Below are 24,568 nucleotides of genomic sequence, written 5' to 3'. Positions count from 1 at the left end.
GTGTGTTGTGTTGGTTTGTCTTGTCTTGTCATGTCATGTCATGTCGTGTCTTGTGTTGCTTTGTCTTGTCTTGTCATGTCGTGTGTTGTGTTGTTTTGTCTTGTCTTGTGTTGTTTTGTCGTGTCATGTCTTGTCTTGTCTTGTCCTGTCCTGTCGTGTGTTGTGTTGTTTTGTCTTGTCTTGTCTTGTTTTGTCTTGTCTTGTCTTGTTTTATGTTGTCTTGTTTTGTCATGTAATGTCATGTCGTGTGTTGTGTTGTTTTGTCTTGTCTTGTGTTGTTTTGTCGTGTCATGTCTTGTCTTGTCTTGTCTTGTCTTGTCCTGTCCTGCCGTGTGTTGTGTTGTTTTGTCTTGTCTTGTCATGTCATGTCATGTCGTGTCTTGTGTTGCTTTGTCTTGTCTTGTCTTGTGTTGCCTCGTCTTGTCTTGTCTTGTCTTGTCCTGTCCTGACGTGTGTTGAGTTGTTTTGTCTTGTCTTGTCTTGTCTTGTCTTGTCTTGTCTTGTCTTGTCATGTCGTGTGTTGTGTTGTTTTGTCTTGTCTTGTCTTGTCTTGTCTTGTCTTGTCATGTCGTGTGTTGTGTTGTTTTGTCTTGTCTTGTGTTGTTTTGTCGTGTCATGTCTTGTCTTGTCTTGTCTTGTCTTGTCCTGTCCTGTCGTGTGTTGTGTGGTTTTGTCTTGTCTTGTCATGTCATGTCATGTCGTGTCTTGTGTTGCTTTGTCTTGTCTTATCTTGTCTTGTCATGTCTTGTCATGTCTTGTCTTGTCTTGTCTTGTCTTGTCTTGTCTTGTCTTGTCTTGTCTTGCTTTGTCTTGTCATGTCTTATCTTGTCTTGTCTTGTCTTGTCTTGTCCTGTCCTGTCGTGTGTTGTGTTGTTTTGTCTTGTCTTGTCATGTCATGTCATGTCGTGTCTTGTGTTGCTTTGTCTTGTCTTGTCTTGTGTTGCCTCGTCTTGTCTTGTCTTGTCTTGTCCTGTCCTGACGTGTGTTGAGTTGTTTTGTCTTGTCTTGTGTTGTTTTGTCGTGTCATGTCTTGTCTTGTCTTGTCTTGTTTTATGTTGTCTTGTTTTGTCATGTAATGTCATGTCGTGTGTTGTGTTGTTTTGTCTTGTCTTGTGTTGTTTTGTCGTGTCATGTCTTGTCTTGTCTTGTCTTGTCTTGTCCTGTCCTGCCGTGTGTTGTGTTGTTTTGTCTTGTCTTGTCATGTCATGTCATGTCGTGTCTTGTGTTGCTTTGTCTTGTCTTGTCTTGTGTTGCCTCGTCTTGTCTTGTCTTGTCTTGTCCTGTCCTGACGTGTGTTGAGTTGTTTTGTCTTGTCTTGTCTTGTCTTGTCTTGTCTTGTCTTGTCTTGTCATGTCGTGTGTTGTGTTGTTTTGTCTTGTCTTGTCTTGTCTTGTCTTGTCTTGTCATGTCGTGTGTTGTGTTGTTTTGTCTTGTCTTGTGTTGTTTTGTCGTGTCATGTCTTGTCTTGTCTTGTCTTGTCTTGTCCTGTCCTGTCGTGTGTTGTGTGGTTTTGTCTTGTCTTGTCATGTCATGTCATGTCGTGTCTTGTGTTGCTTTGTCTTGTCTTATCTTGTCTTGTCTTGTCTTGTCTTGTCTTGTCTTGTCTTGTCTTGTCTTGTCATGTCTTGTCTTGTCTTGTCTTGTCTTGTCTTGTCTTGTCTTGTCTTGTCTTGTCTTGTCTTGTCTTGTGTTGTGTTGTTTTGCCTTGTCTTGTTGTGTATTGTCATGTCTTATATTGTCTTGTCTTGTCTTGTCTTGTCTTGCCTTGTCTTGTCATGTCTTGTCTTGTCTTGTTTTGTCTTGTCTTGTATTGTCTTGTTTTCTCATGTAATGTCATGTCGTGTGTTGTGTTGTTTTGTCTTGTCTTGTTGTGTATTGTCATGTCTTATTTTGTCTTGTCTTGTCTTGTCTTGTCTTGTCTTGTCTTGTGTTGTGTTGTTTTGTCTTGTCTTGTTGTGTATTGTCATGTCTTATTTTGTCTTGTCTTGTCTTGTCTTGTCTTGTCTTGTCATGTCTTGTCTTGTCTTGTTTTGTCTTGTCTTGTATTGTCTTGTTTTCTCATGTAATGTCATGTCGTGTGTTGTGTTGTTTTGTCTTCTCTTGTGTTGTTTTGTCGTGTCATGTCTTGTCTTGTCCTGTCTTGTCCTGTCCTGTCCTGTCGTGTGTTGTGTTGTTTTGTCTTGTCTTGTCATGTCATGTCATGTCGTGTCTTGTGTTGCTTTGTCTTGTCTTGTCTTGTCTTGTCATGTGGTGTGTTGTGTTGTTTTGTCTTGTCTTGTTGTGTATTGTCATGTCTTATATTGGCTTGTCTTGTCTTGTCTTGTCATGTCATGTCATGTCGTGTGTTGTGTTGTTTTGTCTTGTCTTGTCTTGTCTTGTCTTGTCATGTCGTGTGTTGTATTGTTTTGTCTTGTCTTGTCATGTCGTGTGTTGTGTTGTTTTGTCTTGTCTTGTGTTGTTTTGTCGTGTCATGTCTTGTCTTGTCTTGTCCTGTCCTGTCGTGTGTTGTGTTGTTTTGTCTTGTCTTGTCTTGTCTAGTTTTGTCTTGTCTTGTCTTGTCTTGCTTTATGTTGTCTTGTTTTGTCATGTAATGTCATGTCGTGTGTTGTGTTGTTTTGTCTTGTCTTGTGTTGTTTTGTCGTGTCATGTCTTGTCTTGTCTTGTCTTGTCTTGTCCTGTCCTGTCGTGTGTTGTGTTGTTTTGTCTTGTCTTGTCTTGTCATGTCATGTCATGTCGTGTCTTGTGTTGCTTTGTCTTGTCTTTTCTTCTCCTTGTCTTGTGTTGTTTTGTCCTGTCCTGACGTGTGTTTTGTTGTTTTGTCTTGTCATGTCTTGTCTTGTCTTGTGATGTCATGTCATGTCGTGTGTTGTGTTGTTTTGTCTTGTCTTGTCATGTCGTGTGTTGTGTTGCTTTGTCTTGTCTTGCTGTGTATTGTCATGTCTTATATTGTCTTGTCTTGTCATGTCATGTCATGTCGTGTGTTGTGTTGTTTTGTCTTGTCTAGTCATGTCGTGTGTTGTGTTGCTTTGTCTTGTCTTGCTGTGTATTGTCATGTCTTATATTGTCTTGTCTTGTCATGTCATGTCATGTCGTGTGTTGTGTTGTTTTGTCTTGTCTTGTTTTGTCTTCTCATGTCATGTCTTGTCTTGTCTTGTCTTGTCTTGTCTTGTCTTGTCCTGTCCTGTCCTGTCTTGTCTTGTCTTGTCTTGTCTTGTCTTGTCTCGTCTTGTCTTGTCTTGTCTTGTCTTGTCTTGTCTTGTCCTGTCCTGACGTGTGTTGTGTTGTTTTGTCTTGTCTTGTTTTGTCTTGTCTTGTTTTGTCGTGTCTTGTATTGTCTTGTTTTGTCATGTAATGTCATGTCGTGTGTTGTGTGGTTTTGTCTTGTCTTGTGTTGTTTTGTCGTGTCATGTCTTGTCTTGTCTTGTCTTCTCCTGTCCTGTCGTGTATTGTGTTGTTTTGTCTTGTCTTGTCATGTCATGTCATGTCGTGTCTTGTGTTGCTTTGTCTTGTCTTGTCTTGTCATGTCGTGTGTTGTGTTGTTTTGTCTTGTCTTGTTGTGTATTGTCATGTCTTATATTGTCTTGTCTTGTCTTGTGATGTCATGTCATGTCGTGTGTTGTGTTGTTTTGTCTTGTCTTGTCATGTCGTGTGTTGTGTTGTTTTGTCTTGTCTTGCTGTGTATTGTCATGTCTTATATTGTCTTGTCTTGTATTGTCATGTCATGTCATGTCGTGTGTTGTGTTGTTTTGTCTTGTCTTGTTTTGTCTTCTCATGTCATGTCTTGTCTTGTCTTGTCTTGTCTTGTCTTGTCTTGTCTTGTCATGTCTTGTCTTGTCATGTCCTATCTTGTCTTGTCTTGTCTTGTGTTGCCTCGTCTTGTCTTGTCTTGTCTTGTCCTGTCCTGACGTGTGTTGTGTTGTTTTGTCTTGTCTTGCTTTGTCTTGCCATGTCCTATCTTGTCTTGTCATGTCTTGTCTTGTCTTGTCTTGTCTTGTCCTGTCCTGTCGTGTGTTGTGTTGTTTTGTCTTGTCTTGTCATGTCATGTCATGTCGTGTCTTGTGTTGCTTTGTCTTGTCTTGTCTTGTCTTGTCTTGTCTTGTCATGTCTTGTCTTGTCTTGTCTTGTCTTGTCTTGTCCTGTCCTGTCGTGTGTTGTGTTGTTTTGTCTTGTCTTGTCTTGTCTAGTTTTGTCTTGTCTTGTCTTGTCTTGCTTTATGTTGTCTTGTTTTGTCATGTAATGTCATGTCGTGTGTTTTGTTGTTTTGTCTTGTCTTGTGTTTTTTTGTCGTGTCATGTCTTGTCTTGTCTTGTCTTGTCTTGTCCTGTCCTGTCGTGTGTTGTGTTGTTTTGTCTTGTCATGTCTTGTCTTGTCTTGTCTTGTCTTGTCTTGTCTTGTCTTGTCTTGTCTTGTCTTGTCTTGTCTTGTCTTGTGTTGTGTTGTTTTGCCTTGTCTTGTTGTGTATTGTCATGTCTTATATTGTCTTGTCTTGTCTTGTCTTGTCTTGTCATGTCTTGTCTTGTCTTGTTTTGTCTTGTCTTGTATTGTCTTGTTTTCTCATGTAATGTCCTGTCGTGTGTTGTGTTGTTTTGTATTGTCTTGTGTTGTTTTGTCGTGTCATGTCTTGTCTTGTCTTGTCTTGTCCTGTCCTGTCGTGTGTTGTGTTGTTTTGTCTTGTCTTGTCATGTCATGTCATGTCGTGTCTTGTGTTGCTTTGTCTTGTCTTGTCTTGTCTTGTCATGTCGTGTGTTGTGTTGTTTTGTCTTGTCTTGTTGTGTATTGTCATGTCTTATATTGTCTTGTCTTGTCTTGTCTTGTCATGTCATGTCATGTCGTGTGTTGTGTTGTTTTGTCTTGTCTTGTCTTGTCATGCCGTGTGTTGTGTTGTTTTGTCTTGTCTTGTGTTGTTTTGTCGTGTCATTTCTTGTCTTGTCTTGTCCTGTCCTGTCGTGTGTTGTGTTGTTTTGTCTTGTCTTGTCTTGTCTAGTTTTGTCTTGTCTTGTCTTGTCTTGTTTTATGTTGTCTTGTTTTGTCATGTAATGTCATGTCGTGTGTTGTGTTGTTTTGTCTTGTCTTGTGTTGTTTTGTCGTGTCATGTCTTGTCTTGTCTTGTCTTGTCCTGTCCTGTCGTGTGTTGTGTTGTTTTGTCTTGTCTTGTCATGTCATGTCATGTCGTGTCTTGTGTTGCTTTGTCTTGTCTTTTCTTCTCCTTGTCTTGTGTTGTTTTGTCCTGTCCTGACGTGTGTTTTGTTGTTTCGTCTTGTCATGTCTTGTCTTGTCTTGTGATGTCATGTCATGTCGTGTGTTGTGTTGTTTTGTCTTGTCTTGTCATGTCGTGTGTTGTGTTGTTTTGTCTTGTCTTGCTGTGTATTGTCATGTCTTATATTGTCTTGTCTTGTCATGTCATGTCATATCATGTCGTGTGTTGTTTTGTCTTGTCTTGTTTTGTCTTGTCATGTCTTATCTTGTCTTGTCATGTCATGTCATGTCATGTGCTGTGTTGTGATGTTTTGTCTTGTCTTGTCATGTCTTGTCTTGTCTTGTCTTGTCTTGTCTTGTCTTGTCTTGTCTTGTCTTGTCTTGTCTTGTCTTGTCTTGTCTTGTCTTGTCTTGTCTTGTCCTGTCCTGTCTTGTCTTGTCTTGTCATATCTTGTCTTGTCTTGTCTTGTCTTGTCTTGTCTTGTCTTGCTTTGTCTTGTCATGTCTTATCTTGTCTTGTCTTGTCTTGTCTTGTCTTTTCTTGTCTTGTCTTGTCTTGTCTTGTCTTGTCCTGTCCTGACGTGTGTTGTGTTGTTTTGTCTTGTCTTGTTTTGTCTTGTCTTGTGTTGTTTTGTCCTGTCCTGACGTGTGTTGTGTTGTTTTGTCTTGTCTTGTGATGTCATGTCATGTCGTGTGTTGAGTTGTTGTGTCTTGTCTTGTCTTGTCATGTCTTGTCTTGTCTTGTCTTGTCTTGTCTTGCCTTGTCTTGTCTTGTTTTGTCATGTCTTGTTTTATGTTGTCTTGTCCTGTCTTGTTGTGTCATGTAATGTCTTGTCGTGTGTTGTGTTGTTTTTTCTTGTCTTGTATTGTCTTGTCTTGTCTTGTCTTGTCTTGTCTTGTCTTGTCTTGTCTTGTCTTTTCTTGTCGTGTCTTATCTTGTCTTGTCTTGTCTTGTCTTGTCTTGTCTTGTCTTGTCTTGTCTTGTCTTGTTTTGTCTTGTCTTGTCTTGTCTTGTCTTGTCTTGTCTTGTCTTGTCTTGTCTTGTCTTGTCTTGTCTTGTCTTGTCTTGTCTTGTCTTGTCTTGTCTTGTCTTGTCTTGTCTTGTCTTGTCTTGTCTTGTCTTGTCTTGTCTTGTCTTGTCTTGTTTTGTCTTGTTTTGTCTTGTCTTGTCTTGTGTTGTTTTGTCGTGTCATGTCTTGTCTTGTCTTGTCTTGTCTTGTCTTGTCTTGTCTTGTGTTGTGTTGTTTTGCCTTGTCTTGTTGTGTATTGTCATGTCTTATATTGTCTTGTCTTGTCTTGTCTTGTCTTGCCTTGTCTTGTCATGTCTTGTCTTGTCTTGTTTTGTCTTGTCTTGTATTGTCTTGTTTTGTCATGTAATGTCATGTCGTGTGTTGTGTTGTTTTTTCTTGTCTTGTATTGTCTTGTCTTGTCTTGTCTTGTCTTGTCTTGTCTTGTCTTGTATTGTCTTGTCTTTTCTTGTCGTGTCTTGTCGTGTCTTATCTTGTCTTGTCTTGTCTTGTCTTGTCTTGTCTTGTCTTGTCTTGTCTTGTCTTGTTTTGTCTTGTCTTGTCTTGTCTTGTCTTGTCTTGTCTTGTCTTGTCTTGTCTTGTCTTGTCTTGTCTTGTCTTGTCTTGTCTTGTCTTGTCTTGTCTTGTCTTGTCTTGTCTTGTCTTGTCTTGTCTTGTCTTGTCTTGTCTTGTCTTGTCTTGTCTTGTCTTGTCTTGTCTTGTCTTGTCTTGTCTTGTCTTGTTTTGTCTTGTTTTGTCTTGTCTTGTCTTGTGTTGTTTTGTCGTGTCATGTCTTGTCTTGTCTTGTCTTGTCTTGTCTTGTTTTGTCTTGTCTTGTCTTGTCTTGTCTTGTCTTGTCTTGTCTTGTCTTGTCTTGTCTTGTCTTGTCTTGTCTTGTCTTGTCTAGTCTTGTCTTGTCTTGTCTTGTCTTGTCTTGTCTTGTCTTGTCTTGTCTTGTCTTGTCTTGTCTTGTCTTGTCTTGTCTTGTCTTGTCTTGTTTTGTCTTGTTTTGTCTTGTCTTGTCTTGTGTTGTTTTGTCGTGTCATGTCTTGTCTTGTCTTGTCTTGTCCTGTCCTGTCGTGTGTTGTGTTGTTTTGTCTTGTCTTGTCATGTCATGTCATGTCGTGTCTTGTGTTGCTTTGTCTTGTCTTGTCTTGTCTTGTCTTGTGTTGCCTCGTCTTGTCTTGTCTTGTCTTGTCTTGTCCTGTCCTGACGTGTGTTGTGTTGTTTTGTCTTGTCTTGTCATGTCGTGTGTTGTGTTGTTTTGTCTTGTCTTGTCTTGTCATGTCGTGTGTTGTGTTGTTTTGTCTTGTCTTGTCTTGTCTTGTTTTGTCTTGTCTTGTGTTGTTTTGTCGTGTCATGTCTTGTCTTGTCTTGTCTTGTCCTGTCCTGTCGTGTGTTGTGTTGTTTTGTCTTGTCTTGTCTTGTCATGTCATGTCATGTCGTGTCTTGTGTTGCTTTGTCTTGTCTTATCTTGTCTTGTCATGTCTTGTCTTGTCTTGTCTTGTCTTGTCTTGTCTTGTCTTGTCTTGTCTTGTCTTGTCTTGTCTTGTCTTGTCTTGTCTTGTCTTGTCTTGTCTTGTCTTGTCTTGTCTTGTCTTGTCTTGTCTTGTCTTGTCTTGTCTTGTCTTGTCTTGTCTTGTCTTGTCTTGTCTTGTCTTGTCTTGTCTTGTCTTGTCTTGTCTTGTCTTGTCTTGTCTTGTCTTGTCTTGTCTTGTCTTGTCTTGTCTTGTCTTGTCCTGTCCTGTCTTGTCTTGTCTTGTCATATCTTGTCTTGTCTTGTCTTGTCTTGTCTTGTCTTGTCTTGCTTTGTCTTGTCATGTCTTATCTTGTCTTGTCTTGTCTTGTCTTGTCTTGTGTTGTTTTGCCTTGTCTTGTTGTGTATTGTCATGTCTTATATTGTCTTGTCTTGTCTTGTCTTGTCTTGCCTTGTCTTGTCATGTCTTGTCTTGTCTTGTTTTGTCTTGTCTTGTATTGTCTTGTCTTGTCATGTCATGTCATGTCGTGTCTTGTGTTCGTGTCTTGTCTTGTCTTGTCATATCTTGTCTTATCTTGTCTTGTCTTGTCTTGCTTTGTCTTGCTTTGTCTTGTCATGTCTTATCTTGTCTTGTCTTGTCTTGTCTTGTCTTGTCTTGTCTTGCTTTGTCTTGTCATGTCTTATCTTGTCTTGTCTTGTCTTGTCTTGTCTTGTCCTGTCCTGTCGTGTGTTGTTTTGTATTGTCTTGTCTTGTGTTGTTTTGTCGTGTCATGCCTTGTCTTGTCCTGTCCTGTCGTGTGTTGTGTTGTTTTGTCTTGTCTTGTCATGTCATGTCATGTCGTGTCTTGTGTTGCTTTGTCTTGTCTTGTCTTGTCTTGTCATGTCGTGTGTTGTGTTGTTTTGTCTTGTCATGTCTTGTCTCGTTTTGTCTTGTCATGTCTTGTCTTGTCTTGTCTTGTCTTGTCTTGTCTTGTCATGACATGTCATGTCATATCGTGTGTTGTGTTGTTTTGTCTTGTCTTGTCTTGTCTTGTCTTGTCTTGTCTTGTCTCGTCTTATCTTGTCTTATCTTGTCTTGTCTTGTCTTGTCTTGTCTTGTCTCATCTTGTCTTGTCTTGTCTTGTCTTGTCCTGTCCTGTCTTGTCTTGTCTTGTCATGTCTTGTCTTGTCTTGTCTTGTCTTGTCTTGTGTTGTTTTGCCTTGTCTTGTTGTGTATTGTCATGTCTTATATTGTCTTGTCTTGTCTTGTCTTGTCTTGTCTTGTCTTGCCTTGTCTTGTCATGTCTTGTCTTGTCTTGTTTTGTCTTGTCTTGTATTGTCTTGTCTTGTCATGTCATGTCATGTCGTGTCTTGTGTTGCTTTGTCTTGTCTTGTCTTGTCTTGTCATGTCGTGTGTTGTGTTGTTTTGTCTTGTCATGTCTTGTCTTGTTTTGTCTTGTCATGTCTTGTCTTGTCTTGTCTTGTCTTGTCTTGTCTTGTCTTGTCTTGTCATGACATGTCATGTCATATCGTGTGTTGTGTTGTTTTGTCTTGTCTTGTTTTGTCTTGTCTTGTCTCGTCTTGTCTTGTCTTGTCTTGTTTTGTCTTGTCTTGTCTTGTCCTGTCCTGACGTGTGTTGTCTTGTCTTGTTTGTCTTGTCTTGTCTTGTCTTGTCTTGTCCTGTCCTGTCTTGTCTTGTCTTGTCATGTCTTGTCTTGTCTTGTCTTGTCTTGTCTTGTCTTGTTTTGTCTCGTCTTGTCTTGTCTTGTCTTGTCTTGTCTTGTGTTGCCTCGTCTTGTCTTGTCTTGTCTTGTCTTGTCTTGTCTTGTCTTGTCTTGTCTTGTCTTGTCTTGTCTTGTCTTGTCTTGTCTTGTCTTGTCTTGTCTTGTCTTGTCTTGTCTTGTCTTGTCTTGTCATGTCATGTCATGTCATATCGTGTGTTGTGTTGTTTTGTCTTGTCTTGTCTTGTCTTGTCTTGTCTTGTCTTGTCTTGTCTTGTCTTGTCTTGTCTTGTCTTGTCTTGTCTTGTCTTGTCTTGTCTTGTCTTGTCTTGTCTTGTCTTGTCTTGTCTTGTCTTGTCATGTCTTGTCTTGTCTTGTCTTGTCTTGTCTTGTCTTGTCTTGTCTTGTCTTGTCTTGTCTTGTCTTGTCTTGTCTTGTCTTGTCTTGTCTTGTGTTGTTTTGCCTTGTCTTGTTGTGTATTGTCATGTCTTATATTGTCTTGTCTTGTCTTGTCTTGCCTTGTCTTGTCATGTCTTGTCTTGTCTTGTTTTGTCTTGTCTTGTATTGTCTTGTTTTCTCATGTAATGTCATGTCGTGTGTTGTGTTGTTTTGTCTTGTCTTGTGTTGTTTTGTCGTGTCATGTCTTGTCTTGTCTTGTCTTGTCCTGTCCTATCCTGTCGTGTGTTGTGTTGTTTTGTCTTGTCTTGTCATGTCATGTCATGTCGTGTCTTGTGTTGCTTTGTCTTGTCTTGTCTTGTCTTGTCATGTCGTGTGTTGTGTTGTTTTGTCTTGTCTTGTTGTGTATTGTCATGTCTTATTTTGTCTTGTCTTGTCTTGTCTTGTCTTGTCTTGTCTTGTGTTGTGTTGTTTTGTCTTGTCTTGTTGTGTATTGTCATGTCTTATTTTGTCTTGTCTTGTCTTGTCTTGTCTTGTCTTGTCATGTCTTGTCTTGTCTTGTTTTGTCTTGTCTTGTATTGTCTTGTTTTCTCATGTAATGTCATGTCGTGTGTTGTGTTGTTTTGTCTTGTCTTGTGTTGTTTTGTCGTGTCATGTCTTGTCTTGTCTTGTCTTGTCCTGTCCTATCCTGTCGTGTGTTGTGTTGTTTTGTCTTGTCTTGTCATGTCATGTCATGTCGTGTCTTGTGTTGCTTTGTCTTGTCTTGTCTTGTCTTGTCATGTCGTGTGTTGTGTTGTTTTGTCTTGTCTTGTTGTGTATTGTCATGTCTTATATTGGCTTGTCTTGTCTTGTCTTGTCATGTCATGTCATGTCGTGTGTTGTGTTGTTTTGTCTTGTCTTGTCTTGTCTTGTCTTGTCTTGTCTTGTCTTGTCATGTCGTGTGTTGTGTTGTTTTGTCTTGTCTTGTGTTGTTTTGTCGTGTCATGTCTTGTCTTGTCTTGTCCTGTCCTGTCGTGTGTTGTGTTGTTTTGTCTTGTCTTGTCTTGTCTAGTTTTGTCTTGTCTTGTCTTGTCTTGCTTTATGTTGTCTTGTTTTGTCATGTAATGTCATGTCGTGTGTTGTGTTGTTTTGTCTTGTCTTGTGTTGTTTTGTCGTGTCATGTCTTGTCTTGTCTTGTCTTGTCTTGTCCTGTCCTGTCGTGTGTTGTGTTGTTTTGTCTTGTCTTGTCTTGTCATGTCATGTCATGTCGTGTCTTGTGTTGCTTTGTCTTGTCTTTTCTTCTCCTTGTCTTGTGTTGTTTTGTCCTGTCCTGACGTGTGTTTTGTTGTTTTGTCTTGTCATGTCTTGTCTTGTCTTGTGATGTCATGTCATGTCGTGTGTTGTGTTGTTTTGTCTTGTCTTGTCATGTCGTGTGTTGTGTTGCTTTGTCTTGTCTTGCTGTGTATTGTCATGTCTTATATTGTCTTGTCTTGTCATGTCATGTCATGTCGTGTGTTGTGTTGTTTTGTCTTGTCTTGTCATGTCGTGTGTTGTGTTGCTTTGTCTTGTCTTGCTGTGTATTGTCATGTCTTATATTGTCTTGTCTTGTCATGTCATGTCATGTCGTGTGTTGTGTTGTTTTGTCTTGTCTTGTTTTGTCTTCTCATGTCATGTCTTGTCATGTCTTGTCTTGTCTTGTCTTGTCTTGTCCTGTCCTGTCCTGTCTTGTCTTGTCTTGTCTTGTCTTGTCTTGTCTCGTCTTGTCTTGTCTTGTCTTGTCTTGTCTTGTCCTGTCCTGACGTGTGTTGTGTTGTTTTGTCTTGTCTTGTTTTGTCTTGTCTTGTTTTGTCGTGTCTTGTATTGTCTTGTTTTGTCATGTAATGTCATGTCGTGTGTTGTGTGGTTTTGTCTTGTCTTGTGTTGTTTTGTCGTGTCATGTCTTGTCTTGTCTTGTCTTCTCCTGTCCTGTCGTGTGTTGTGTTGTTTTGTCTTGTCTTGTCATGTCATGTCATGTCGTGTCTTGTGTTGCTTTGTCTTGTCTTGTCTTGTCATGTCGTGTGTTGTGTTGTTTTGTCTTGTCTTGTTGTGTATTGTCATGTCTTATATTGTCTTGTCTTGTCTTGTGATGTCATGTCATGTCGTGTGTTGTGTTGTTTTGTCTTGTCTTGTCATGTCGTGTGTTGTGTTGTTTTGTCTTGTCTTGCTGTGTATTGTCATGTCTTATATTGTCTTGTCTTGTATTGTCATGTCATGTCATGTCGTGTGTTGTGTTGTTTTGTCTTGTCTTGTTTTGTCTTCTCATGTCATGTCTTGTCTTGTCTTGTCTTGTCTTGTCTTGTCTTGTCTTGTCTTGTCATGTCTTGTCTTGTCATGTCCTATCTTGTCTTGTCTTGTCTTGTGTTGCCTCGTCTTGTCTTGTCTTGTCTTGTCCTGTCCTGACGTGTGTTGTGTTGTTTTGTCTTGTCTTGCTTTGTCTTGTCATGTCCTATCTTGTCTTGTCATGTCTTGTCTTGTCTTGTCTTGTCTTGTCTTGTCTTGTCTTGTCTTGTCTTGTCTTGTAATGTCATGTGTTGTGTTGTTTTGTCTTGTCATGTCTTGTCCTGTCCTGTCTTGTGTTGTCTTGTCTTGTCTTGTCTTGTCTTGTCTTGTCTTGTCTTGTCTTGTCTTGTCTTGTCTTGTCTTGTCTTGTCTTGTCTTGTCTTGTCTTGTCTTGTCTTGTCTTGTCTTGTCTTGTCTTGTCTTGTCTTGTCTTGTCTTGTCTTGTCTTGTCTTGTCTTGTCTTGTGTTGTGTTGTTTTGCCTTGTCTTGTTGTGTATTGTCATGTCTTATATTGTCTTGTCTTGTCTTGTCTTGCCTTGTCTTGTCATGTCTTGTCTTGTCTTGTTTTGTCTTGTCTTGTATTGTCTTGTTTTCTCATGTAATGTCATGTCGTGTGTTGTGTTGTTTTGTCTTGTCTTGTTGTGTATTGTCATGTCTTATTTTGTCTTGTCTTGTCTTGTCTTGTCTTGTCTTGTCTTGTCTTGTCTTGTCTTGTGTTGTGTTGTTTTGTCTTGTCTTGTTGTGTATTGTCATGTCTTGTCTTGTCTTGTCTTGTCTTGTCTTGTCATGTCTTGTCTTGTCTTGTTTTGTCTTGTCTTGTATTGTCTTGTTTTCTCATGTAATGTCATGTCGTGTGTTGTGTTGTTTTGTCTTGTCTTGTGTTGTTTTGTCGTGTCATGTCTTGTCTTGTCTTGTCTTGTCCTGTCCTGTCCTGTCGTGTGTTGTGTTGTTTTGTCTTGTCTTGTCATGTCATGTCATGTCGTGTCTTGTGTTGCTTTGTCTTGTCTTGTCTTGTCATGTCGTGTGTTGTGTTGTTTTGTCTTGTCTTGTTGTGTATTGTCATGTCTTATATTGTCTTGTCTTGTCTTGTGATGTCATGTCATGTCGTGTGTTGTGTTGTTTTGTCTTGTCTTGTCATGTCGTGTGTTGTGTTGTTTTGTCTTGTCTTGCTGTGTATTGTCATGTCTTATATTGTCTTGTCTTGTATTGTCATGTCATGTCATGTCGTGTGTTGTGTTGTTTTGTCTTGTCTTGTCTTGTCTTGTCTTGTCTTGTCTTGTCTTGTCTTGTCTTGTCTTGTCTTGTCTTGTCTTGTCTTGTCTTGTATTGTCTTGTCTTGTCTTGTCTTGTATTGTCTTGTCTTGTCTTGTCTTGTCTTGTCTTGTATTGTCTTGTCTTGTCTTGTCTTGTCTTGTCTTATATTGTCTTGTCTTGTCATGTCATGTCATGTCGTGTGTTGTGTTGTTTTGTCTTGTCTTGTCATGTCGTGTGTTGTGTTGCTTTGTCTTGTCTTGCTGTGTATTGTCATGTCTTATATTGTCTTGTCTTGTCATGTCATGTCATGTCGTGTGTTGTGTTGTTTTGTCTTGTCTTGTTTTGTCTTCTCATGTCATGTCTTGTCTTGTCTTGTCTTGTCTTGTCTTGTCTTGTCCTGTCCTGTCCTGTCTTGTCTTGTCTTGTCTTGTCTTGTCTTGTCTTGTCTCGTCTTGTCTTGTCTTGTCTTGTCTTGTCTTGTCTTGTCCTGTCCTGACGTGTGTTGTGTTGTTTTGTCTTGTCTTGTTTTGTCTTGTCTTGTTTTGTCGTGTCTTGTATTGTCTTGTTTTCTCATGTAATGTCATGTCGTGTGTTGTGTGGTTTTGTCTTGTCTTGTGTTGTTTTGTCGTGTCATGTCTTGTCTTGTCTTGTCTTCTCCTGTCCTGTCGTGTGTTGTGTTGTTTTGTCTTGTCTTGTCATGTCATGTCATGTCGTGTCTTGTGTTGCTTTGTCTTGTCTTGTCTTGTCATGTCGTGTGTTGTGTTGTTTTGTCTTGTCTTGTCATGTCGTGTGTTGTCATGTCTTATATTGTCTTGTCTTGTCTTGTGATGTCATGTCATGTCGTGTGTTGTGTTGCTTTGTCTTGTCTTGCTGTGTATTGTCATGTCTTATATTGTCTTGTCTTGTCATGTCATGTCATGTCGTGTGTTGTGTTGTTTTGTCTTGTCTTGTTTTGTCTTCTCATGTCATGTCTTGTCTTGTCTTGTCTTGTCTTGTCTTGTCTTGTCCTGTCCTGTCCTGTCTTGTCTTGTCTTGTCTTGTCTTGTCTTGTCTTGTCTCGTCTTGTCTTGTCTTGTCTTGTCTTGCCTTGTCTTGTCCTGTCCTGACGTGTGTTGTGTTGTTTTGTCTTGTCTTGTTTTGTCTTGTCTTGTTTTGTCGTGTCTTGTATTGTCTTGTTTTCTCATGTAATGTCATGTCGTGTGTTGTGTGGTTTTGTCTTGTCTTGTGTTGTTTTGTCGTGTCATGTCTTGTCTTGTCTTGTCTTCTCCTGTCCTGTCGTGTGTTGTGTTGTTTTGTCTTGTTTTGTCATGTCATGTCATGTCGTGTCTTGTGTTGCTTTGTCTTGTCTTGTCTTGTCATGTCGTGTGTTGTGTTGTTTTGTCTTGTCTTGTTGTGTATTGTCATGTCTTATATTGTCTTGTCTTGTCTTGTGATGTCATGTCATGTCGTGTGTTGTGTTGTTTTGTCTTGTCTTGTCATGTCGTGTGTTGTGTTGTTTTGTCTTGTCTTGCTGTGTATTGTCATGTCTTATATTGTCTTGTCTTGTATTGTCATGTCATGTCATGTCGTGTGTTGTGTTGTTTTGTCTTGTCTTGTCTTGTCTTGTCTTGTCTTGTCTTGTCTTGTCTTGTCTTGTCTTGTCTTGTCTTGTCTTGTCTTGTCTTGTCTTGTCTTGTCTTGTCTTGTCTTGTCTTGTCTTGTCTTGTATTGTCTTGTCTTGTCTTGTCTTGTCTTGTATTGTCTTGTCTTGTCTTGTCTTGTCTTGTCTTGTCTTGTCTTGTCTTGTCTTGTCTTCTCATGTCATGTCTTGTCTTGTCTTGTCTTGTCTTGTCTTGTCTTGTCTTGTCTTGTCTTGTCTTGTCTTGTCATGTCTTGTCTTGTCATGTCCTATCTTGTCTTGTCTTGTCTTGTGTTGTTTTGTCGTGTCATGTCTTGTCTTGTCTTGTCTTGTCTTGTCCTGTCCTGTCGTGTGTTGTGTTGTTTTGTCTTGTCTTGTCTTGTCTTGTCTTGTCTTGTCTTGTCTTGTCTTGTCTTGTCTTGTCTTGTCTTGTCTTGTCTTGTCTTGTCTTGTCTTGTCTTGTCTTGTCTTGTCTTGTCTTGTCTTGTCTTGTCTTGTCTTGTATTGTCTTGTATTGTCTTGTCTTGTCTTGTCTTGTCTTGTCTTGTATTGTCTTGTCTTGTCTTGTCTTGTCTTGTCTTGTCTTGTCTTGTCTTGTCTTGTCTTGTCTTGTCTTCTCATGTCATATCTTGTCTTGTCTTGTCTTGTCTTGTCTTGTCTTGTCTTGTCTTGTCTTGTCATGTCTTGTCTTGTCATGTCCTATCTTGTCTTGTCTTGTCTTGTCTTGTCCTGTCCTGACGTGTGTTGTGTTGTTTTGTCTTGTCTTGCTTTGTCTTGTCATGTCCTATCTTGTCTTGTCATGTCTTGTCTTGTCTTGTCTTGTCTTGTCTTGTCTTGTCTTGTCTTGTCTTGTCTTGTCTTGTCTTGTCTTGTCTTGTCTTGTCGTGTGATGTCATGTCGAGTGTTGTGTAGTTTTGTCTTGTCATGTCTTGTCCTGTCCTGTCTTGTGTTGTCTTGTCATGTCTTGTCTTGTCTTGTCTTGTCTTGTCTTGTGTTGCCTCGTCTTGTCTTGTCTTGTCTTGTGCTGTCCTGACGTGTGTTGTGTTGTTTTGTCTTGTCTTGCTTTGTCTTGTCATGTCCTATCTTGTCTTGTCATGTCTTGTCTTGTCTTGTCTTGTCTTGTCTTGTCTTGCCTTCTCTTGTCTTGTCTTGTCTTGTCTTGTCTTGTCTTGTCTTGTCTTGTATTGTCTTGTCTTGTCTTGTCTTGTCTTGTCTTGTCTTGTCTTGTCTTGTCTTGTCTTGTCTTGTCTTGTCTTGTCTTGTGTTGTCTTGTCTTATCTTGTCATGTCGTGTGTTGTGTTGTTTTGTCTTGCCTTGTTGTGTATTGTCATGTCTTATATTGTCTTGTCTTGTCTTGTCTTGTCTTGTCTTGTCTTGCCTTGTCTTGTCTTGTCTTGTCCTGTCTTGTCTTGTCATGTCATGTCATGTCATGTGTTGTGTTGTGTTGTTATGTCTTGTCTTGTGTTGTCTTGTCTTGTCTTGTCTTGTTTTATGCTGTCTTGTCTTGTCTTGTTTTGTCATGTAATGCCATGTCGTGTGTTGTGTTGTTTTGTCTTGTCATGTCTTATATTGTCTTGTCTTGTCTTGTGATGTCTTGTCTTGTCTTGTCTTGTCTTGTCTTGTCTTGTCATGTCTTGTCATGTCATGTCCTATCTTGTCTTGTCTTGTCTTGTGTTGCCTCGTCTTGTCTTGTCTTGTCTTGTCTTGTCTTGTCTTGTCTTGTCTTGTCTTGTCATGTCATGTCATGTGTTGTGTTGTGTTGTTTTGTCTTGTCTTGTGTTGTCTTGTCTTGTCTTGTCTTGTCTTGTCTTGTCTTGTCTTGTCTTGTCTTGTCTTGTCTTGTCTTGTCTTGTCTTGTCCTGTCTTGTCTTGTCATGTCATGTCATGTCATGTGTTGTGTTGTGTTGTTTTGTCTTGTCTTGTCTTGTCTTGTCTTGTCTTGTGTTGTCTTGTCTTGTCTTGTCTTGTTTTATGTTGTCTTGTCTTGTCTTGTTTTGTCATGTAATGCCATGTCGTGTGTTGTGTTGTTTTGTCTTGTCATGTCTTATATTGTCTTGTCTTGTCTTGTGATGTCTTGTCTTGTCTTGTCTTGTCTTGTCTTGTCTTGTCATGTCTTGTCTTGTCATGTCCTATCTTGTCTTGTCTTGTCTTGTGTTGCCTCGTCTTGTCTTGTCTTGTCTTGTCTTGTCTTGTCTTGTCTTGTCTTGTGATGTCATGTCGTGTGTTGTGTTGTTTTATCTTGTCATGTCTTGTCTTGTCATGTCCTATCTTGTCTTGTCATGTCTTGTCTTGTCTTCTCCTGTCCTGTCGTGTGTTGTGTTGTTTTGTCTTGTCTTGTCATGTCATGTCATGTCGTGTCTTGTATTACTTTGTCTTGTCTTGTCTTGTCATGTCGTGTGTTGTGTTGTTTTGTCTTGTCTTGTTGTGTATTGTCATGTCTTATATTGTCTTGTCTTGTCTTGTGATGTCATGTCATGTCGTGTGTTGTGTTGTTTTGTCTTGTCTTGCTGGTATTGTCATGTCTTATATTGTCTTGTCTTGTCTTGTCATGTCATGTCATGTCGTGTGTTGTGTAGTTTTGTCTTGTCTTGTTTTGTCTTCTCATGTCATGTCTTGTCTTGTCTTGTCCTGTCTTGTCTTGTCTTGTCTTGTCTTGTCTTGTCTTGTCTTGTCTTGTCTTGTCTTGTCTTGTCTTGTCTTGTCTTGTCTTGTCTTGTCTTGTCTTGTCTTGCCTTGTCTTGTCTTGTCTTGTCTTGTCATGTCTTGTCATGTCTTGTCTTGTCATGTCCTATTTGTCTTGTCTTGTCTTGTGTTGCCTCGCCTTGTCTTGTCTTGTCCTGTCCTGACGTGTGTTGTGTTGTTTTGTCTTGTCTTGCTTTGTCTTGTCATGTCCTATCTTGTCTTGTCATGTCTTGTCTTGTCTTGTCTTGTCTTGTCTTGTCTTGTCTTGTCTTGTCATGTCTTGTCTTGTCTTGTCTTGTCTTGTCTTGTCTTGTCTTGTCTTGTCTTGTCTTGTCTTGTCTTGTCTTGTCTTGTCTTGTCTTGTCTTGTCTTGTGATGTCATGTCGTGTGTTGTGTTGTTTTGTCTTGTCATGTCTTGTCCTGTCCTGTCTTGTGTTGTCTTGTCATGTCTTGTCTTGTCTTGTCTTGTCTTGTCTTGTGTTGCCTCGTCTTGTCTTGTCTTGTCTTGTGCTGTCCTGACGTGTGTTGTGTTGTTTTGTCTTGTCTTGCTTTGTCTTGTCATGTCCTATCTTGTCTTGTCATGTCTTGTCTTGTCTTGTCTTGTCTTGTCTTGTCTTGCCTTCTCTTGTCTTGTCTTGTCTTGTCTTGTCTTGTCTTGTCTTGTCTTGTATTGTCTTGTCTTGTCTTGTCTTGTCCTGTCTTGTCTTGTCTTGTCTTGTCTTGTCTTGTCTTGTCTTGTCTTGTCTTGTCTTGTCTTGTCTTGTCTTGTCTTGTCTTGTCATGTCGTGTGTTGTGTTGTTTTGTCTTGCCTTGTTGTGTATTGTCATGTCTTATATTGTCTTGTCTTGTCTTGTCTTGTCTTGTCTTGTCTTGCCTTGTCTTGTCTTGTCTTGTCCTGTCTTGTCTTGTCATGTCATGTCATGTCATGTGTTGTGTTGTGTTGTTTTGTCTTGTCTTGTGTTGTCTTGTCTTGTCTTGTCTTGTTTTATGTTGTCTTGTCTTGTCTTGTTTTGTCATGTAATGCCATGTCGTGTGTTGTGTTGTTTTGTCTTGTCATGTCTTATATTGTCTTGTCTTGTCTTGTGATGTCTTGTCTTGTCTTGTCTTGTCTTGTCTTGTCTTGTCTTGTCTTGTCTTGTCTTGTCTTGTCCTGTCTTGTCTTGTCATGTCATGTCTTGTCTTGTCTTGTCTTGTCTTGTCTTGTCTTGTCTTGTCCTGTCTTGTCTTGTCATGTCATGTCTTGTCTTGTCTTGTCTTGTCTTGTTTTGTCTTGTCTTGTGTTGTCTTGTCTTGTCTTGTCTTGTCTTGTCTTGTCTTGTCTAGTCTTGTCTTGTCTTGTCTTGTCTTGTCTTGTCTTGTCTTGTCTTGTCTTGTCTTGTCCTGTCTTGTCTTGTCATGTCATGTCTTGTCTTGTCTTGTCTTGTCTTGTCTTGTCTTGTGATGTCATGTCGTGTGTTGTGTTGTTTTGTCTTGTCATGTCTTGTCTTGTCATGTCCTATCTTGTCTTGTCATGTCTTGTCTTGTCTTCTCCTGTCCTGTCGTGTGTTGTGTTGTTTTGTCTTGTCTTGTCATGTCATGTCATGTCGTGTCTTGTATTACTTTGTCTTGTCTTGTCTTGTCATGTCGTGTGTTGTGTTGTTTTGTCTTGTCTTGTTGTGTATTGTCATGTCTTATATTGTCTTGTCTTGTCTTGTGATGTCATGTCATGTCGTGTGTTGTGTTGTTTTGTCTTGTCTTGCTGGTATTGTCATGTCTTATATTGTCTTGTCTTGTCTTGTCATGTCATGTCATGTCGTGTGTTGTGTAGTTTTGTCTTGTCTTGTTTTGTCTTCTCATGTCATGTCTTGTCTTGTCTTGTCCTGTCTTGTCTTGTCTTGTCTTGTCTTGTCTTGTCTTGTCTTGTCTTGTCTTGTCTTGTCTTGTCTTGTCTTGTCTTGTCTTGTCTTGTCATGTCTTGTCTTGTCATGTCCTATCTTGTCTTGTCTTGTCTTGTGTTGCCTCGTCTTGTCTTGTCTTGTCTTGTCTTGTCTTGTCTTGTCTTGTCTTGTGATGTCATGTCGTGTGTTGTGTTGTTTTGTCTTGTCATGTCTTGTCTTGTCATGTCCTATCTTGTCTTGTCATGTCTTGTCTTGTCTTCTCCTGTCCTGTCGTGTGTTGTGTTGTTTTGTCTTGTCTTGTCATGTCATGTCATGTCGTGTCTTGTATTACTTTGTCTTGTCTTGTCTTGTCATGTCGTGTGTTGTGTTGTTTTGTCTTGTCTTGTTGTGTATTGTCATGTCTTATATTGTCTTGTCTTGTCTTGTGATGTCATGTCATGTCGTGTGTTGTGTTGTTTTGTCTTGTCTTGCTGGTATTGTCATGTCTTATATTGTCTTGTCTTGTCTTGTCATGTCATGTCATGTCGTGTGTTGTGTAGTTTTGTCTTGTCTTGTTTTGTCTTCTCATGTCATGTCTTGTCTTGTCTTGTCCTGTCTTGTCTTGTCTTGTCTTGTCTTGTCTTGTCTTGTCTTGTCTTGTCTTGTCTTGTCTTGTCTTGTCTTGTCTTGTCTTGTCTTGTCTTGCCTTGTCTTGTCTTGTCTTGTCTTGTCATGTCTTGTCATGTCTTGTCTTGTCATGTCCTATTTGTCTTGTCTTGTCTTGTGTTGCCTCGCCATGTCTTGTCTTGTCCTGTCCTGACGTGTGTTGTGTTGTTTTGTCTTGTCTTGCTTTGTCTTGTCATGTCCTATCTTGTCTTGTCATGTCTTGTCTTGTCTTGTCTTGTCTTGTCTTGTCTTGTCTTGTCTTGTCTTGTCTTGTCTTGTCTTGTCTTGTCTTGTCTTGTCTTGTCTTGTCTTGTCTTGTCTTGTCTTGTCTTGTCTTGTGATGTCATGTCGTGTGTTGTGTTGTTTTGTCTTGTCATGTCTTGTCCTGTCCTGTCTTGTGTTGTCTTGTCATGTCTTGTCTTGTCTTGTCTTGTCTTGTCTTGTGTTGCCTCGTCTTGTCTTGTCTTGTCTTGTGCTGTCCTGACGTGTGTTGTGTTGTTTTGTCTTGTCTTGCTTTGTCTTGTCATGTCCTATCTTGTCTTGTCATGTCTTGTCTTGTCTTGTCTTGTCTTGTCTTGTCTTGCCTTCTCTTGTCTTGTCTTGTCTTGTCTTGTCTTGTCTTGTCTTGTCTTGTATTGTCTTGTCTTGTCTTGTCTTGTCTTGTCTTGTCTTGTCTTGTCTTGTCTTGTCTTGTCTTGTCTTGTCTTGTCTTGTCTTGTCTTGTCTTGTCTTGTCTTGTCTTGTCTTGTCTTGTCTTGTGTTGTCTTGTCTTATCTTGTCATGTCGTGTGTTGTGTTGTTTTGTCTTGCCTTGTTGTGTATTGTCATGTCTTATATTGTCTTGTCTTGTCTTGTCTTGTCTTGTCTTGTCTTGCCTTGTCTTGTCTTGTCTTGTCCTGTCTTGTCTTGTCATGTCATGTCATGTCATGTGTTGTGTTGTGTTGTTTTGTCTTGTCTTGTGTTGTCTTGTCTTGTCTTGTCTTGTTTTATGTTGTCTTGTCTTGTCTTGTTTTGTCATGTAATGCCATGTCGTGTGTTGTGTTGTTTTGTCTTGTCATGTCTTATATTGTCTTGTCTTGTCTTGTGATGTCTTGTCTTGTCTTGTCTTGTCTTGTCTTGTCATGTCTTGTCTTGTCATGTCCTATCTTGTCTTGTCTTGTCTTGTGTTGCCTCGTCTTGTCTTGTCTTGTCTTGTCTTGTCTTGTCTTGTCTTGTCATGTCATGTCATGTGTTGTGTTGTGTTGTTTTGTCTTGTCTTGTGTTGTCTTGTCTTGTCTTGTCTTGTCTTGTCTTGTCTTGTCTTGTCTTGTCTTGTCTTGTCTTGTCTTGTCTTGTCTTGTCTTGTCTTGTCCTGTCTTGTCTTGTCATGTCATGTCATGTCATGTGTTGTGTTGTGTTGTTTTGTCTTGTCTTGTCTTGTCTTGTCTTGTCTTGTGTTGTCTTGTCTTGTCTTGTCTTGTTTTATGTTGTCTTGTCTTGTCTTGTTTTGTCATGTAATGCCATGTCGTGTGTTGTGTTGTTTTGTCTTGTCATGTCTTATATTGTCTTGTCTTGTCTTGTGATGTCTTGTCTTGTCTTGTCTTGTCTTGTCTTGTCTTGTCATGTCTTGTCTTGTCATGTCCTATCTTGTCTTGTCTTGTCTTGTGTTGCCTCGTCTTGTCTTGTCTTGTCTTGTCTTGTCTTGTCTTGTCTTGTCTTGTCTTGTCTTGTGATGTCATGTCGTGTGTTGTGTTGTTTTGTCTTGTCATGTCTTGTCTTGTCATGTTCTATCTTGTCTTGTCATGTCTTGTCTTGTCTTCTCCTGTCCTGTCGTGTGTTGTGTTGTTTTGTCTTGTCTTGTCATGTCATGTCATGTCGTGTCTTGTATTACTTTGTCTTGTCTTGTCTTGTCATGTCGTGTGTTGTGTTGTTTTGTCTTGTCTTGTTGTGTATTGTCATGTCTTATATTGTCTTGTCTTGTCTTGTGATGTCATGTCATGTCGTGTGTTGTGTTGTTTTGTCTTGTCTTGCTGTGTATTGTCATGTCTTATATTGTCTTGTCTTGTCTTGTCATGTCATGTCATGTCGTGTGTTGTGTAGTTTTGTCTTGTCTTGTTTTGTCTTCTCATGTCATGTCTTGTCTTGTCTTGTCCTGTCTTGTCTTGTCTTGTCTTGTCTTGTCTTGTCTTGTCTTGTCTTGTCTTGTCTTGTCTTGTCTTGTCTTGTCTTGTCTTGCCTTGTCTTGTCTTGTCTTGTCTTGTCATGTCTTGTCATGTCTTGTCTTGTCATGTCCTATTTGTCTTGTCTTGTCTTGTGTTGCCTCGCCTTGTCTTGTCTTGTCTTGTCCTGTCCTGACGTGTGTTGTGTTGTTTTGTCTTGTCTTGCTTTGTCTTGTCATGTCCTATCTTGTCTTGTCATGTCTTGTCATGTCTTGTCCTGTCCTGTCTTGTCTCTTCTTGTCATGTCTTGTGTTGTCTTGTCTTGTCTTGTGTTGCCTCGTCTTGTCTTGTCTTGTCTTGTGCAGTCCTGACGTGTGTTGAGTTGTTTTGTCTTGTCTTGCTTTGTCTTGTCATGTCCTATCTTGTCTTGTCATGTCTTGTCTTGTCTTGTCTTGTCTTGTCTTGTCTTGCCTTGTCTTGTCTTGTCTTGTCTTGTCTTGTCTTGTCTTGTCTTGTCTTGTCTTGTCTTGTCTTGTCTTGTCTTGTCTTGTCTTGTCTTATCTTGTCTTGTCTTGTCTTGTCTTGTCTTGTCTTGTGTTGTCTTGTCTTATCTTGTCATGTCGTGTGTTGTGTTGTTTTGTCTTGTCTTGTTGTGTATTGTCATGTCTTATATTGTCTTGTCTTGTCTTGTCTTGTCTTGTCTTGTCTTGTCTTGTCTTGTCTTGTCTTTTATGTTGTCTTGTCTTGTCTTGTTTTGTCATGTAATGTCATGTCGTGTGTTGTGTTGTTTTGTCTTGTCATGTCTTATATTGTCTTGTCTTGTCTTGTGATGTCATGTCGTGTTGTTTTGTCTTGTCATGTCTTATATTGTCTTGTCTTGTCTTGTCTTGTGATGTCATGTCGTGTGTTGTGTTGTTTTGTCTTGTCCTGTCTTGTCTTGTCATGTCATGTCATGTGTTGTGTTGTTTTGTTTTGTCTTGTCTTGTCTTGTCTTGTCCTGTCCTGTCGTGTGTTGTGTTGTTTTGTCTTGTCTTGTCATGTCATATCATGTTGTGTCTTGTGTTGCTTTGTCTTGTCTTGTCTTGTCTTGTCATGTCGTGTGTTGTGTTGTTTTGTCTTGTCTTGTTGTGTATTGTCATGTCTTATATTGTTTTGTCTTGTCTTGTCTTGTCTTGTCTTGTCTTGTCTTGTCTTGTCTTGTCTTGTCTTGTCTTGTCTTGTCTTGTCTTGTCTTGTCTTGTCTTGTCTTGTCTTGTCTTGTCTTGTCTTGTCTTGTCTTGTCTTGTTTTGTCTTGTCCTGTCTTGTCTTGTCATGTCTTGTTTTATGTTGTCTTGTCTTGTCTTGTTTTGTCATGTAATGTCATGTCGTGTGTTGTGTTGTGTTGTTTTGTCTTGTCTTGTTTTGTCTTGTCCTGTCTTGTCTTGTCATGTCATGTCATGTGTTGTGTTGTGTTGTTTTGTTTTGTCTTGTCTTGTCTTGTCTTGTCCTGTCCTGTCGTGTGTTGTGTTGTTTTGTCTTGTCTTGTCATGTCATATCATGTTGTGTCTTGTGTTGCTTTGTCTTGTCTTGTCTTGTCTTGTCATGTCGTGTGTTGTGTTGTTTTGTCTTGTCTTGTTGTGTATTGTCATGTCTTATATTGTCTTGTCTTGTCTTGTCTTGTCTTGTCTTGTCTTGTCTTGTCATGTCTTGTCTTGTCTTGTCTTGTCTTGTCTTGTCTTGTCTTGTCTTGTCTTGTCTTGTCTTGTCTTGTCTTGTCTTGTCTTGTCTTGTCTTGTCTTGTCTTGTCTTGTCTTGTCTTGTGATGTCATGTCGTGTGTTGTGTTGTTTTGTCTTGTCATGTCTTGTCCTGTCCTGTCTTGTCTCTTCTTGTCATGTCTTGTCTTGTCTTGTCTTGTCTTGTGCAGTCCTGACGTGTGTTGTGTTGTTTTGTCTTGTCTTGCTTTGTCTTGTCATGTCCTATCTTGTCTTGTCATGTCTTGTCTTGTCTTGTCTTGTCTTGTCTTGTCTTGCCTTGTCTTGTCTTGTCTTGTCTTGTCTTGTCTTGTCTTGTCTTGTCTTGTCTTGTCTTGTCTTGTCTTGTCTTGTCTTGTCTTGTCTTGTCTTGTCTTGTCTTGTCTTGTCTTGTCTTGTCTTGTCTTGTCTTGTCTTGTCTTGTCTTGTCTTTTATGTTGTCTTGTCTTGTCTTGTTTTGTCATGTAATGTCATGTCGTGTGTTGTGTTGTTTTGTCTTGTCATGTCTTATATTGTCTTGTCTTGTCTTGTGATGTCATGTCGTGTTGT

This window comes from Zeugodacus cucurbitae, chromosome X, assembly GCF_028554725.1.
Source record: "Zeugodacus cucurbitae isolate PBARC_wt_2022May chromosome X, idZeuCucr1.2, whole genome shotgun sequence".
Lineage (NCBI taxonomy): Eukaryota > Metazoa > Arthropoda > Insecta > Diptera > Tephritidae > Zeugodacus > Zeugodacus cucurbitae.
The sequence above is the reverse complement of the archived record's forward strand: the minus strand, read 5'-3'. Positions refer to the sequence as shown.